Below are 14,505 nucleotides of genomic sequence, written 5' to 3'. Positions count from 1 at the left end.
TAGTACCGGGCCATGGCAATGCTCGGTACTAAATGTCCCAGGAGCCAGTTTAGTACCGAGAGTAGCCACGGCCTGGTACTAAACTGGCCTCCCTATAAAGTCTGGAACTTAGATCGATTACGCATTTCCCCTCGACATCTCCCTCGTCCTTGTTGCCGCCGGCCGCCGTCCCGCCCGTCCCGTCCGATGCCGCCGCCGTCCAAGACCACCACCACCTCATCCCGCCCGCGCGCTCCTTGACCGACGACGCCGTGTCCCGCCAGCCGCGCTGTCGTCCCGCTCGTCCTCCTCAACCGCTGGCCCGCCGCGCGCGCCATCCTCGACGACGTTCACCGTCGGCGACTACCGCCACCGCCTTCAAACTCCCCGCGCGGCGTCCTCGACCCCCGCCTCCGCGCGCCCGCCTCCCATTGCAGAGGGCCTCCGCGCGCTGCCACCTCCGCCGCGCCGAGACCGGCCGCCGCCTCCCCTCGCCGACGCCGCGCCGACCCCGACCGCTGCCGCTGCCCCGGTACCTACACAAGTCATTATTTTTCATGCAGAAAAAAGGTAAACATAATGTAGAACGAAGGACTCCTGGTACCTACACAAGTCATTATTTCTGATACCTAAAGCGAACATTATTCCAGTCGGCAATATACGCTTCACTTAAAAGTTCGGGATATATCAGTCACAGTATATATATAGATCTAGGAAAGTTGCAAGCAAAATCAACTGTATTTTCTTCTCCTGACTCCACAGAACTAACATAACAGAAACGAACAAGGCCTCCCCCGACTCCAGTCTATTTCTCAGACCACGCACTCTGGTTTTCCCTCACCTGCAAAATTGGTCTTCACATCCATTCAATTCAGTTGCTGGCGGCAGCAGCTGCGCTCATCTGTCTAGTTGCTGGCGCTCGCCCGCAGGTAGTACTGGTAGTAGCCCAGCACCGCAAGAAGGGCGACCAGCACAGCTGCAACAGCAGCTGCCGGGCCAGCCCACGACCAGTAGGACTGTGCCTTCTTCCTCTTCAGAATCGCCTTGGGTGGTGCGGCCTTGCTCCTGGTCACCGCGCTTCGGAACCGGGTGCTGTCCTTCTGTTCTTTCTTCACTGTGGTGGATGCCAGGGTTACTTCCTCCTCAGCCTGTGTTTCCACAGCTTCATCAGACTTGGCATCCGATTTGGAGGGCTCATCAGTGTCAGCTGCTCCACTCTTCTTTTTAGCTTTCTTCTCCTCTTTCTGAAATTATTCATTGTTGCATTGTTAGTTTGTTACAATACATATCTCAGGCAATGTAAAAGAGACAGACAAGATCGAGTGACCCATAGTACCTTCTGCTTCTTCTCAGCCTCCTTCTGTGCTCGGGCTGCCGCCTTTGCTGCTTGCTTCTCAGCCTGCCTCTTCTTCCTTTCCAAAGCAAGCTTGTTCTTCTCAATCTCCTCCTGTCTCTTAATTTCTTTCAACTTCGCCACATTAGCCTCTGTAGGCTTTGCCTTCTCCTTGGGAGGCTCAGCCTTTGGAGGCTCAGCCTTCTCAATCAACCTCTAGAGCAGCTTTTGCCTTGAGCGACTTGACAGGTCCTTTGGAACGAGCTTCAACCTTGGGAGCTTCGTCTGCTCGGGGAGCAGGTGCTTCCTTGGCCTGTTTGGCAGGCAATTTTACAGGGACAGGTTCCGGTTCCACTACTGGCACTGGTGCCTGTGACTCGATAAATATGGGCTTCTCATCAGGATTCCTCATCCGGCCATCTCGGGTCAGCTGTCGACTGTTGAGGGAGGCGAGGATCCTCTTCTCGTAGTCCTCTCTGAAGGCCTTGCTTTCACACCATTGGGTCATGAACTTGTCAACCTATCAAAGTCATAAATATTAGTACATATTTATACACGGGCATCACTTGGCCAAGAATATTAACATTTTTAGAAGCATACCTCAGTCTTGTGGAGCTCTTGTAATTCTGTCAGCATGTTCCTTGAAGAATAATCCTTAACTTTGTTTAGAAGTGCACGGTTTTGAATGAAGGATGCGTTCTGGTTCAAGTGCAGAAGAATATCACACATAATCATAACCCAATGGCACATGCACCCATAAAAAGAAAGGAAAAAAAAACAAACATGTCATCCTCATCCCACCCCAGATTAGTTGGGTACAACAAACCAATCCATTACCACTTTCAAACTACAAGCCCAAGGATAGGGTAGTTTACATGTCATAGGAATGGAGATGAAGCATAATTACATAAACATGTTTACAAGATGTTAACTGTAAGAAATCCTCCCACCTACCTGTTACACAAACAGGGTTCCCAAACTATATAGAAACATCCAGAAAACTAGGAAAGGCAGAACAAAAGAGCAGTCCGGCTAATCCAATTGAGCCACTGCTAAGAGGCATAATGAAACAATACCAATGCAAAGCATACGCACATACAGGCAAAGAGAAATGAAAGCGAAAAAGACAGAAGACTTTTCATCTTAGCTCAAGCATAGCAGAGAATTATACAACAAGAACCAGAATAATTTTTGCATGATGACCTTTCAGGAAAGGTTTACTTACTTTCGCATCACGTGCATATCTTAATTCAAGCAATGACTCGTATGCTTTGTCCTTTCTAGCAGTTGCTGCATCTAAATCCTCTTGAAGAGATGCAATCTCAGCATCAACAGCTTTTAGCTCATCCTCTAGGACCTTAATCTTGGATCTGACTGCTTGTCGCTCCTTCTTTATTCCATCAATGCCCTCCCCAATGATCTGAATGTTGATCATTGCTACATTCAGTTTCTTCAGAAAATATGTGCCAAAACAAAACATGAAACGTAAAGCATACTTACTTTGACCTGGTCCTGTATGGCCTCTTTCTCAACCACTGTATCTTGCATTTTAGCTCTATTAGCAGCATTAGAGATAACTTTCGACCTGGTTTTTTCTAGGTCCTTAATTTCTTTGACCAGACGCTTCTCCTCAGCTAAAGATATGCTCTCATGAACTATGCGGTCATTCAACATCTTGATCTATGGAGGAGCATTGGAGAAAAACATATGACTAAACATTGAAGGTGTGGAAGCTGAGTTAGCACCAAGGTTCAGGACATACTGTTTGCTCAAGCTCTTCAATAGAAGAGCATAAACCCGCACTTTGCGCACGCATGGCATTGTTTTCATCACGATACTTGCCTAAACTGTTCCGAAGAGGCTCCATCTCCTTTATCTTCTCATTCACAACTTCATTATATTGTCTGTTCTCAGCAATCAATGGCTTCAGCTGAGATAATACTGGCACGCTCTGCCTGCAGAGAATTTATAGGTATTTATAGGTATTTAGATAACCGACACTACCCTGGCTGTCTAACCCATTAAGAACCTTTCTAAGCAGTCAAAGAACATGCATCCATTTAAGCAAGTTACAGGTGTGAAACCTCTAGATGATATAGAGTGATGAATCATCAAGGAAGATCCTACTTCCATAAGGATATGTAAGAACAATACCTTCTTAGCTCTTACAGCCTCAATAAGTTTGGAACGAGCTTGGATCTTCTTTTGGAATTCTTTGTCTGCCAGCTCAAGTTTTGCCCTCAGCTTAGGATCTTCAAATGAGCGGATCTTGACGAAGTAGAAGGCGTAAGTTTGCTTAGGCTCAGGCCATTCCTCCTTCGCATCCTTAGGAGGTGCCAGATCAGCAACATTTGTGGTTGTATCTGAACCAAAAACAGCTGCCTCCTCACGTTCTTTTGCAGTTGCTTTGCTTTCTTTTTCTTGGAAGAGGTTTACTTCTCCATCAGATACTTTGACCTCTGCTGGCACTGCTTCAGCTCCAACGACCTCCATTCCCATGTCCCTGCAGCCGTACTGAAAACTGTTAGCCAACCAGGCTATAATGATGTAGAATACAAACCAAAATCTTAACTGAATCTTATTGTCGAGCTACATAAATTTTAAATCAAGTACCCAAGAAAACTGGCCAATTCACAAGGCAACTTGATCACAAACCATGAAAGAAAACCAAATTGGAAAATGTGTAAACCAAATGTCAGAAGTATGTCAAATTAATCTATGATCTACAAAGTATATCGTATATCACATCACCATCAAAAAACAAAATTGGAAATTTTGGCATCTACTCTTCTGCTTATAGCATAACTAGAAAAAATGCCCGCGCGTTGCTGCGAGGCAGGTGGGTCATATGTCAGGACGGACTAAACCACAATGGTGGCTCTGAGGATGATGGCGAGATCGTGTCATGCCCAAGGTTACAAAAGGCGCTAGGCGCTCTCTAGGCGGTGACCCTCGGTCTAGAGCTTAGGCGCTTGACGCCGCCCGCTGCTGCTCGCCCACGCCTTATAGTTCTGCCTTGGCCGCTTCAAAACTCGTGTTGCCTTATTTTTCATGTGGTGAAATTTTGGTTTGTTCATTTACTAAAGCTAAACATTCAATTTTATATATGAAATTTCTCCCTTTGAATTTAGAATATTCGACCCCAAGTTTGAGGTTTCATATATAGTTCTAAATCATGAACGTACATAGGTAATAGAATAGAGTTTGCCGGTACGGCTTCAATTTAGAAGATTAGCCAATGAACATTATTTGCTGTTACAGTAAAAAAAGTTTGGCTGATGACGATTAGCAGCTGAAAATTCGGAGGACAAGAACGTTTTGCAGCGTGGCGACAGAGTGATAGACGAATGCCCCTGCCCCTCCTCGCCCACGCGGGGGCACACAGCTCTCCTCCATCTCCATCCATCGCGCCCCAAATCCCACCGCCGCCCCGCATCGACGTGCTTCTCAACGCCGAGTCCCAGCGCGACTCACCCGCCGTCGTCGCCTTCTCCCACAATGCGTGGCTCCTCGTGGCACCCACGCCGCCGCCGCCTCCTCGTTGGACGGCCCCTTCTCCAGCGTCAAGCGCCTCCTCCTCGGAGGCCGCCCGGGACCCACCGCGCAGCTCCACCACGACCTTCTGCGCCTCCCCTTCCACGTATCACCCGCCGCTGCTGCACATTGGCCGCTGCATCGCTCTCCCCAGGCGCCGCGCTCGCGCACCCGGCGCTGCAGCAGCTGCAGCGTCTGGGCTCGAATCGGCTAGATGCGGTCGAGGAGGCGCCCGACGACGGGGCGTCGAGGCAGCTGGTCCTCACCGGGAACATGCTCACGGGGCCGCTGTTGGGCTGCGCCATATCTCCGACGGGAAGCGACGGGAGATGGCGACGCCCGAGAGGGAGGGGAGCGGGGAGCGGACGGAGGGCCGTGAGAGCTACGAGGCGGCGCGAGGGAGGGGACAGACGGACGGAGGCGAGGAGGGCCTCGAACGCAGAGGCGATGGGCGAACGAGGAAGCTGTCCGTGAGGAAGCGGACGCGAGAGGGAGTCCGGGCGCGAGGAAGTTGCGGAAGAGGTGACCGCGGACGCGAGAGGGAGGACGGATGAAAAAAATTCCAGAAAAAGCTACACTTTAGATATGTAGAGATAAGGTAGAGATTGACGCAGCAGGTTGGCCTGGAGTTGCAATACTGCAACATCAAATCTAAATATCTGGAAGGGGACACGGGAAAAGGTAGGTTTTGACATAAAAGGTAGGATTTCCTTTTTGGGCTTTACGTTTCTGCAATGCCTCACGTGTCAATTTGTTTTTTTTCCAGCTTTCCAAAAGGGGAAAGGTAGCCAGAAAAAAGAGCATATGGGACAGTGCTGATGCAATTTTGGTGACGGCTCTTAAGAAGCATTTTTGCTGGCAGCCAAGCATAGTGTGGACTTTGGAGGAAGCATATAAATCATAACTCACATCTCACACGTTCTCTGGGCAGGCGTGCGCACTGAATCACCAACACACAAGCCCACAACCGCATGACATGACGTTCACCCATGACACACCAAAGGGGGACTGCCCGACAATATCTGTTTCGGGCCATAGTTTCTTAACATGGTTCTGGGAAATGCTACTCCTCATTCTGCAAAAGCTGGACTGGAACTATCCAGCTGTAACACAGTAGCGGAAAGACAAGAGTTCATGCAGAAATCTAATTGCAGCAACCACCGATCCTTACAAGGAAGGAATTGAATTCACTGCACACCTCTTTAAAACTGTTCGTCGACTCACAGGGGCAGCACCATTATCACGGTGCACAGTCACCAGGGCAAAAACTATCTATTATCACGGGTACTAGAGCGGCATGGCATATCGAGCCCCTGAATCAGAAGCTGCTCCCATCTAATCCAAGCGGAAAGTCCCAAATCCCGACTCGGACGACTCGCGGAGGCGAAAAACCCGGTGCCACCAGCACCCGCGGGATCCGATTTAAAACCCAGCCACGCCAAATCCAGGCGTGATCCACGAGGCGGGGGCGGATCACGGCCCAAATCTAGCGGCGACTGGAGAGAGGAGACGCGCGGCAGCGGAGGGGGGGCCGGCAGGCCGGCAGTTCACTCACCGGGCGAGGGCCGGGGCGGGGCCGCGCGCGCTGCGATCTGGCGGCGGCGGTGGCGGTCGCCAAATCCGGAGGCGCACGCCGGCTGGGGTGGGGTGATGCGGATTTGGGGGAGGAGAGAGAGGGAGGGGGTTTGGGCCGCGTGCCTGCTCGCCCCGTTTGGTTTATTAGCGCCAGTTAGTTACTGTTCACCACTTTCACCACTAATTAAAAGTATTGAATAAATAAAGACAATCACCCCGTTCGGCTGGTGGACAGCCTCCAGCCTCTACAGTATTTTTCTCTCTCACAACTCCAGCTCCAGCCACCAGCCAGGCAACAGTATTTTTCTCTCACACAACTCCAGCTCCAGTCTCCAGCTCCAGCCTGCCGAACAGGGTGAATTTATAAAACTAACTTCACAACTCCTGCACTAATTCGTGAGACGAATCTAATGAAACCTTTGACTGCACGAATAGAGAATATTTACTGTAGCGTCACTATAATTACTTATGAATTAATTAGGCTCATTAGATTCGTCGCGAAAAGTTATGCTCATCTGTAGAATGATTTTTCAAATAAACTTCATTTGATATTCTATGGGGCTGTTCGGCTGATTTAAGAGCCGGCTGATTTCGGTTGATTTAATAGTACAATGTGAGAAGAAATAAGTCAAAACAAGCCGAAATAAACCGGAAAAAAGAAGCGAACAGGACCTATGCATGTAAGATTTCTTTTAGCGCTAGTTGCCCTAAAAAAACCAAGGCCAAGTAGAAAGGGCTTTTACCTCAATGCTCAATGCCATTATAAAAAATGGGTGTTACCTGTATGCCACTAAAAAATTCCATGCCATTGGCCAAATTTTTCATTCCTCCATGCCATTCTGTCTGTGTTTCGTCCACATCTCACCGTTAAATGGCCTGATATGTGGGCCCTTCTTTTTTTTCTTCCTTTTCTCTCCCCTTGTCCTATTTCTTTGAGGAATCGGAGGGGAGGAGGCCAGCGCCGGCGTCCGGCGGGGCCCGCGCGCTCGCCCGCGGCAACAGCCGGCAACAACGAACACGCTGGCGAGCGGGGCAGGCAGGTCTTGCCCACCACGGCGCGCTGCGAGGAGCAGGACGAGGACATCGGCGCGCCGTAGGCTTCTGAGCCGTCACCGTCCCCGTCGTCCGGGGAGGGCTCGGCCGCGGGGTCGTCGTCCTCGTTAGAGCTCGACAACAACGCGTCGTGCAGCCCCTCGTGCTCCCGCGGCTTCGAGATGTCGGCACTCATGGCGCAGCTCCCCGTCAAGCTCAGCCACACCCGGTTCTTCGATGGCAGGTCGCAGTCCTTCGCGTGGCGGCCGTCGACTTGCTCGAGGACCTCGCCAAGCCGCCCCGGAAGCGCAGCCTCAAGCCATCCCGGAGCTGCGGCCGCAGGCCGCTGCCGCGGGCGTGCCCGGGCGCCGCCGCCGCCGCCGGCCGCTGGCCCGGGCGTGCGCGCGGCGCCGCTGCCGCTGGCGTGCGTGCGGGCGCCGCCGCCGCCGCGGGCGTGCGCGCGGCGCCGCTGCCGCTGCCGCTGCCGCCGGCCGCTGGCCCGGGCGTGTGCGCGCCGCTGCCGCGGGAGAGCGCACGATCGCCGCCGGCCGCCACGCATGCGCAGTCACGCCCCGCCGGCCGCCGGGAACAAGGAAGAGAGAACAGAAAAAAAAAGGTCCAACATGTCAGGTCGCCCAACGGTGAGATTTGGATGGAACACGGACGGAATGGCACCTGGGGCAAGAAAAATTTGACATACAGGTGCGATCGAATTTTTTATAGGTATACAGCTAACACTCATCTTTTATAATGGCATAGAGTAAAAAGCCCCCAAGTAGAAGCGGAAGCAGGGGGTTATATACGACAAGAGATTTTTTTCTTTTTTTCTTTTTTCTATCTTTCCCTCCTCTCAGTCCCAGACTGCAGTGGTGGTCTGTTTGGGTGGTTGCTATTGCTATCAGGGTTGAAAATAGTCGGGATCGGTCGGGATAACTCTATTACTGTTTTCACTTTTACATTTTAATACGAAAACGATATCGAAAACGAACAAGCCGAACACAAATACGAATACTGACTCACGGTATATCGAAAACGAACCAATCCGAACGGAAATGTGTCGAAAATGAACAGTCTACGGAAAGGTAAAACAGAAACACCGACCTGTAAAAAAGGTCGAGGATCATCACCAGATATATGTAAAAGAATATCAAGCGACTCGGAATTCGCTCGTCTACTTTCTCCACTGTCGTATAGTAAAATAATAAAACGAATATAACAAGGGAAGGAAAAAAAAGATTTCCCTGCAATTTGGCCCGTAGGTACATGTACTGATGTACATATGGGAGTCTGTAGGTACATGTACTGATGTACATATGGGAGTCTGTCATTGACGACGGACTGAGTGGGCTAAAAGCCACAAGCAGCCCAGCCTGTGAGGCTCGCATCACGATTGGGGCCTCAACTGGCCCAACTTCTTAGCAGCACTCCTGAGTCCTGACCGACATGATAACCGGCGGCGGCGCGGACTACAGCTTGGAGGCTTCTAGTGCGCCGCGTGGGCAGGTGTTCGGGTGATGGCCGAGGCGGTGCGAAGCAGCCGGCGGCGGGCGGGAGCGGAGCAAGAAGGTGATCTTCAGGGTGGAGCGGGACGGCGCGCCGTAGGAGGGCCTCGACGGCTGGCTCGGGGATGATCGGACGAGGGCCTCGGCGGCTGGCGCCTGGCGGTGGCGGGCACTGCAGATCTCCAGGAAGTCGGCGTCGGCGATGGCCCACCCGCGGGGCTTCTCCAGGGGCGGCTCCTCCTGTGTCACCACCGGTCCGGGGAGTCTCGGAGGAGGGGCTCGGCGGCTGGCGCCTGGCGCCTGGCGGTGGTGGGCGAGCGAGACCAGAGGCACTGAGGGAGAGAAGCGGCGGATGGCAAGGGAGGCATTGAGGGAGGCGGAGGCATGTGGTGGTCTGGTGGATAGGGTTTCCCTGTTGATTTGGGCTGGGCCGTTCAGATTCAAGAGGACCTCACATTTGCTTGGGTTTGTGGGCTGTAAATTCGGGATATTTCGAATTTGTGAAAACGGGATATCCCGATCAAATACGGGAAATGCGGAAACGATTGGGATAGGAGCCAAACCGTTTTCGACCCATTTTCGAATTTGACATCCCGAATTTCGTATTGATTCCGAATTTGTCCAAAAATACGAAAACGAGGTGGTAAAATGTAGAAATCGGAGTGGAACGGAACGGGATTTATCCCGACCGTTTTCAACCCTAATTGCTATCGTGGGCAGGCTGGAGATGGATCGTTTCGTTTCCCGTCCTACGTGAGCCCCGCGTGGGGGCTGGAAATGCAGTGCGTCGTGGGCCCAGCTGTCTGTGTTTGGGTCCTAGCCCGGATGTCAGTGGCGCGGGCAAGTGTACCATGGAAATGCAGGGCAAAGGCAGGCTCCGGTAGAGGTGAGAGGTGGCAGACCTCGCTAGCCCGGACGAGCCGTACCTCCCGGAGAATACTACATGGTCTTTGTTTTTTTTTCTTTCTCGAATACGCAGGAGAGCTGTGTATCTTTATATTTGTCGGTGTCCAGACCTCGCGGCCTGGCGCTAACTAGTAATCGATGCTGTGTGTCCCTATCCTAGATGGTTGATGAAAGAGGTAACACAGTAACGCAAGGGTTTATCTTGGTTCCGGCCGCGGGGCCGTATGTCCAGCAAGGGTGTGCGAGTGCACTGTATTATCTTGCACCGGGGTGCCTGTAGTAGGAGAATACAAGCAAGGCGAGAGAGGGAGGAAAGCTCCCAAGTCACCACTAGAAGCGAGAATGATTGAGGCAAAGTGCCAATATCGAGCTCCGGAGAGCGGAAGTGTGTTCTGCGAGTTGTGTGGCGATGAGGGAGCCGATGAGCGCGTGATGAGAGCGTGAGGAAGACGGAGCACGCCTCCTACTTTTATAGACAAAAGGAGAGGCGGTTACATGCACGGGGAGATCTCAGAAGTCGTCGTCTTCTCCCCGAATTGAGGGTGTACAGCGGACGGTTGCTATTGAAAGTACACTATGGAGCACTAGATAGTATGGCGCCGGGCGTGGCAGTGGTCCTGAGAAGCTCTTTAGCCTCGCGGGGATCGCGCGTGGCGTGCGGATGACTCCTGTGGGCGGTGTGATGGTTGCTGTAGAGAGTATCGTCCTCCGCGCCTGAGTTGGCGGAGCGCTGAGGGCCCTGTTGACGGCAGCCTTGCTCTGGTCAAGGTCCGTACGCCATCCGAGGGTTGCGCCCATGCTCGCCGAGGGTTCTGCGGAAGAGGAAGTACGAAGAGTTGGCAGCATAGCGACGGGAACAGTGTCAGGCATGTCTGCACAGCGCGTCGCAGGTTCACACAGGGCTGAACAGCGCCGGGAATAGCGGCACAGTGACCGGAGTTGGCGGACGGGACTCCGGTCACTCCCGCTGTGCGGAATGGCGGCCTGACGCCGTCAGACTCCCGCGCTTTGCGGTGGAGCAGTTGGCATTAAATGCGCTTGTCAGTCTGGTGGGTGAGCAGATGGGTTGCTTGTTCCTTCTGTCGAGGGTGGCCTCGAGCGAGGCGGAGTTTCCCCTCGAGCCGAGGCCCCGCGGAGGGCTCGGCCGAGGGTAGGTCTCCTACCCTCGAGCGAGGCGGAGTTAGAGTGCGCTACTGGAGGCCTCGAGCGAGGCGGAGATTGTCCCGCGGGTTCGAGGGGGGCCTCGGATGGGCCGTACCACAGAGTTGGGCTGTGGGCCGTGTACGGATCGGGTTTCTTTGGGACCTAGAGAGGATATGTGTGCCGTGGAGAGCTGGAGGAGCTCCACGATATCCGGGTGCGGAGTGACGACGGAGTTGTCACCATTGGTGGCTTCGTCAACCTCCAGCCGGTTCGGCGACTTCTTCCTCTCTAGGATCGCCGTGAAGTAGTCCTTCTTCCCCTTCAGATCGGAGGAAGACGGCTTGCTTTGGTTCACCATGACTGTAGTCCGACGTGGTGGCTGGCACTGTGGGCCCGATTGCGTAATCGTGTTTCGCATTTTCGAGGGCATTTTGGTCCCTAGGTTAGGGTGCCCCTTATTATGGTACCCGATAGTAGCCCCAAAGCCTTTTGTAGGGATGATTAATAGCCCTGCAGAGACTTGATCCCTTGAAGTAGTGACTCGGGTGCTAATGGTGGGATTTGGTTCCCTGAATGTGTGAAGTATCCTCTGTGGGGGCGCGTCAGCGCAACACGGGTGTAGCCCCCGAGGCCTTGGAGGAGTGAGAGTACTCGTCCAAGGGCTAAGAGCGTCGTGTTTGTATGGTCGGTAGGGGGGCGCAACCTACCCAGCATTCGTTTCAGCCGACCTCGGCGTTCCTTTCAGCCGACATCGGCGTTCTTTTCAGCTAGTAGGGGCAACCTCATCCTCTGTGGACCAGTTCAAACGGCTCATTGAGCGTGCAAGGAGGTTTGTTTGACACGTGGGTGTTGACACCATTTTTTGACACGTGTCAAGGATGGTGATTTTACGAGGAGAAGGTGGCCAATTTGGAAGAAACCAAAAGATGCACAGGGTTGGAATCAGCCGATAGAGTCCGTCCGATGGACCAGAGGAATATGCCGTGAAGATGCTGATTTATCCATTCTGGTGCTTGGCCGATGGAGAGTTGCCGATGAAGTCAAGGAAGGAGAAGAGGATCCGGACTCTACGAGAATCTTGATGATTCGGTTGTAATATTTAAAGTAGTTTATTTTTAGTAAGTCTTTTCTTTTAGGTCAAGTAATGTTTGCCGTAATCGGCTAGGATTTGATAGTGTTAGGCTATAAATATCTGTTGTAAGGGACCGGAAAAACTTGATACACATCCAATACAACAAACTTTACAATTACTGTGCACTTTTTCGGCGACTTCGCCTTTTCTTTTCTTTTTCGACGAGTTCTTTCAAGTTGAACAAGGACGCCTCACATTCGAGCGACTTGGTTTGCTGGTGAGTTTTCATTTTACCGAGTATATTTGAGCTTTAGCTACCAGGCACATCGCTGTGGTTTCGTTCAAATCTATTCAAAAGTTATCGAGTTTATCTAGGCTTTGACTTTCGGGCGCATCGCTGTCGTCTCGTCTAGATTTATTCACAATTTATCAATATCAGCTAGATTTGTAGGTTTTCCTATGCTTTTTGGCCGTTATCAGATCTACCCGCTAAAAACATACTAGATCGGCTTTAGGTTTCACAGTAACACTTTTGTTATCTCAAGAGCCAGTTTAGATTTGTTTTTAGTTTGCATCATCTAAGTTATATATTCGCAGCTTAGATCTTGCTTTACACGTGAAATCGGCTGCCCGAAGCCGGTTTCGTCGTTTAGTGCATCGGTCGATCCTGCCGACGCGCTCATTTGCTACGCGCTTGCATTTAATACCTTTTTGTCGTTTTCTGTATCGGCAGAGCATGCCGATACATTTATCTGAGAGATATTCGGAACTCCAGCCGATACGCTCTCGAATTTGACTTTGCTTTCTTCCTTGTCAATTTCAGGTCAAATTGACTGGCACGCTTGGTTGACCTTTCCGTGCTTGGCGAACACTTGCCCTCGGATTCCAGTGTGTTGATTTTTGCGTCAACAGTGGGATTTCACAATCAGCGGCCACCGATTTATTTGAGGGTATGGCTTAAGACACGATGTGCGAGGAGCCCCCGAGCCCTGGCCCATGTGTGGGCGATCAGGGAGAACCCTCGGCTTCGTGTTACGACCCTCGTCGCCCTTCCGCAAGGAGGAGGGGTGAAGCTTTCCATGCTACCCATGCCCGGGCAGCGAGTCATGGATGCTTCGGTGAGCTGTTAGCGGGTGGTTCAAGTGGATGTCCGTGCACCGTTTGATAGGGGTCGGCTCGCAGTCCGTAGACACGTCTCATAAAGCGCTCGCAAGGTTCGCTAGGCAGGGCTCGGACCTATTCGATAGGGTCCGAGGGCTCGATGCTCTCCCTCGATGGGATCCCTCTTGCTAGGCACCTTTGGCTAGCCTTGAACACAACGTAGGACGTCTCAAACTCCGCGTTCGAGGGTAGCTTGTACGGCACATCTATATTGTCCCTGACTCTGGTGATTTGGGGCATCTGTCGAACCCTCGGCGGGCCAGTCTTCGAACCCCTGATCAGTAGGGCCTCGAAATAATGTTCCTTCGCTGATAAGGAACCCCCGGAGGGAATATTCCGTCACAATTCGCATCCGGAGCGGAGTCGTGGGTCGCGCACGGGTCATCTGCTGGTCGTGGGTGACATGGCCCGGCGCGTCCGGTGCGGGCGCGCCTTTTCAAGCGGTAGCCTCGGGTAGACGGAACGGCGCGGGCATCGACTAGTTGATGTGACGGCGCTATAGTGCCACCGCGCTGCATCGGTAACCGTACCGCAGTAATTATTGCGCGTGCGCGCGGGGGGTCACAGGCATGGGGCCTAACTGTCAGCGACCGCGAAACCTACCGCATTTAATGCGGCGGATCCGGGGCCGCTACGGAGAATCTGAACGGCGCAGCGATAAAAAAGAGAGGCGGGGGATTGGTTCGGCTTACCTTGCCATTTGCCTTTGCCTCCCCTGCTTTCTCTACCTCCCCTGCATCAGAGCCCAGAGCCGAGAAGCGAGAGGAAGAAGAGGAAGAAGAGGAGCGAGCGCACCTTTCCATTTGTTTGATTCTTTCCTCCATCCTCCCTTGGTCGAAGCGATGGTGCAGCTGGCTGATCCGGTGGTGTGGGGAAGGTCCACTGCTGACACAGCGCTCCAGGAGTCGTTGGTCACCGACGGGGTCCTGCCACCAAACACCGACCCGTCGCGGCCAGTGTGGATCGCCCCAGCGTCGGCGGAGAGGGAGCCGCAGCCCCCGAGCGGCTACGTCGTGAGCTTGGGATCAGCGTCCCCGCCGGCCGATTCATTCGTGCACTCTGCCACCATTACAAGGTGGAGCTGCACAACTTCTCCCCCAACTCCGTCTCGCAGGCGGCGGTCTTCGTCGCCATCTGCGAGGGCTATTTAGAGGTGGAGGCGCACTGGGAGCCGTGGAAGCATCTGTTCCGCGGGGAGCTCTACACCGAGCACGTCCCGCAAGGCCCGAGGAGAGCCGCCCGCGTCGGTGGCCTCACTCTGCAAGTGT

General features: G+C 52.8%; 2 pseudogenes; one reads left to right on the top strand and one right to left on the bottom strand.

Annotated features, from left to right (window-relative positions):
* Positions 1–598: 598 nt before the first annotated feature.
* On the bottom strand, positions 599–6,540 carry LOC120658060 (annotated as a pseudogene).
* Positions 6,541–7,100: 560 nt separating this feature from the next.
* LOC120662386 lies at positions 7,101–8,217 on the top strand (annotated as a pseudogene).
* The last annotated feature ends 6,288 nt before the right edge of the window (positions 8,218–14,505 follow it).

Source organism: Panicum virgatum, chromosome 2N (assembly GCF_016808335.1).
Source record: "Panicum virgatum strain AP13 chromosome 2N, P.virgatum_v5, whole genome shotgun sequence".
Lineage (NCBI taxonomy): Eukaryota > Viridiplantae > Streptophyta > Magnoliopsida > Poales > Poaceae > Panicum > Panicum virgatum.
Note: the sequence above shows the minus strand (reverse complement) of the source record. Positions and strands in the feature narration are given on the sequence as shown.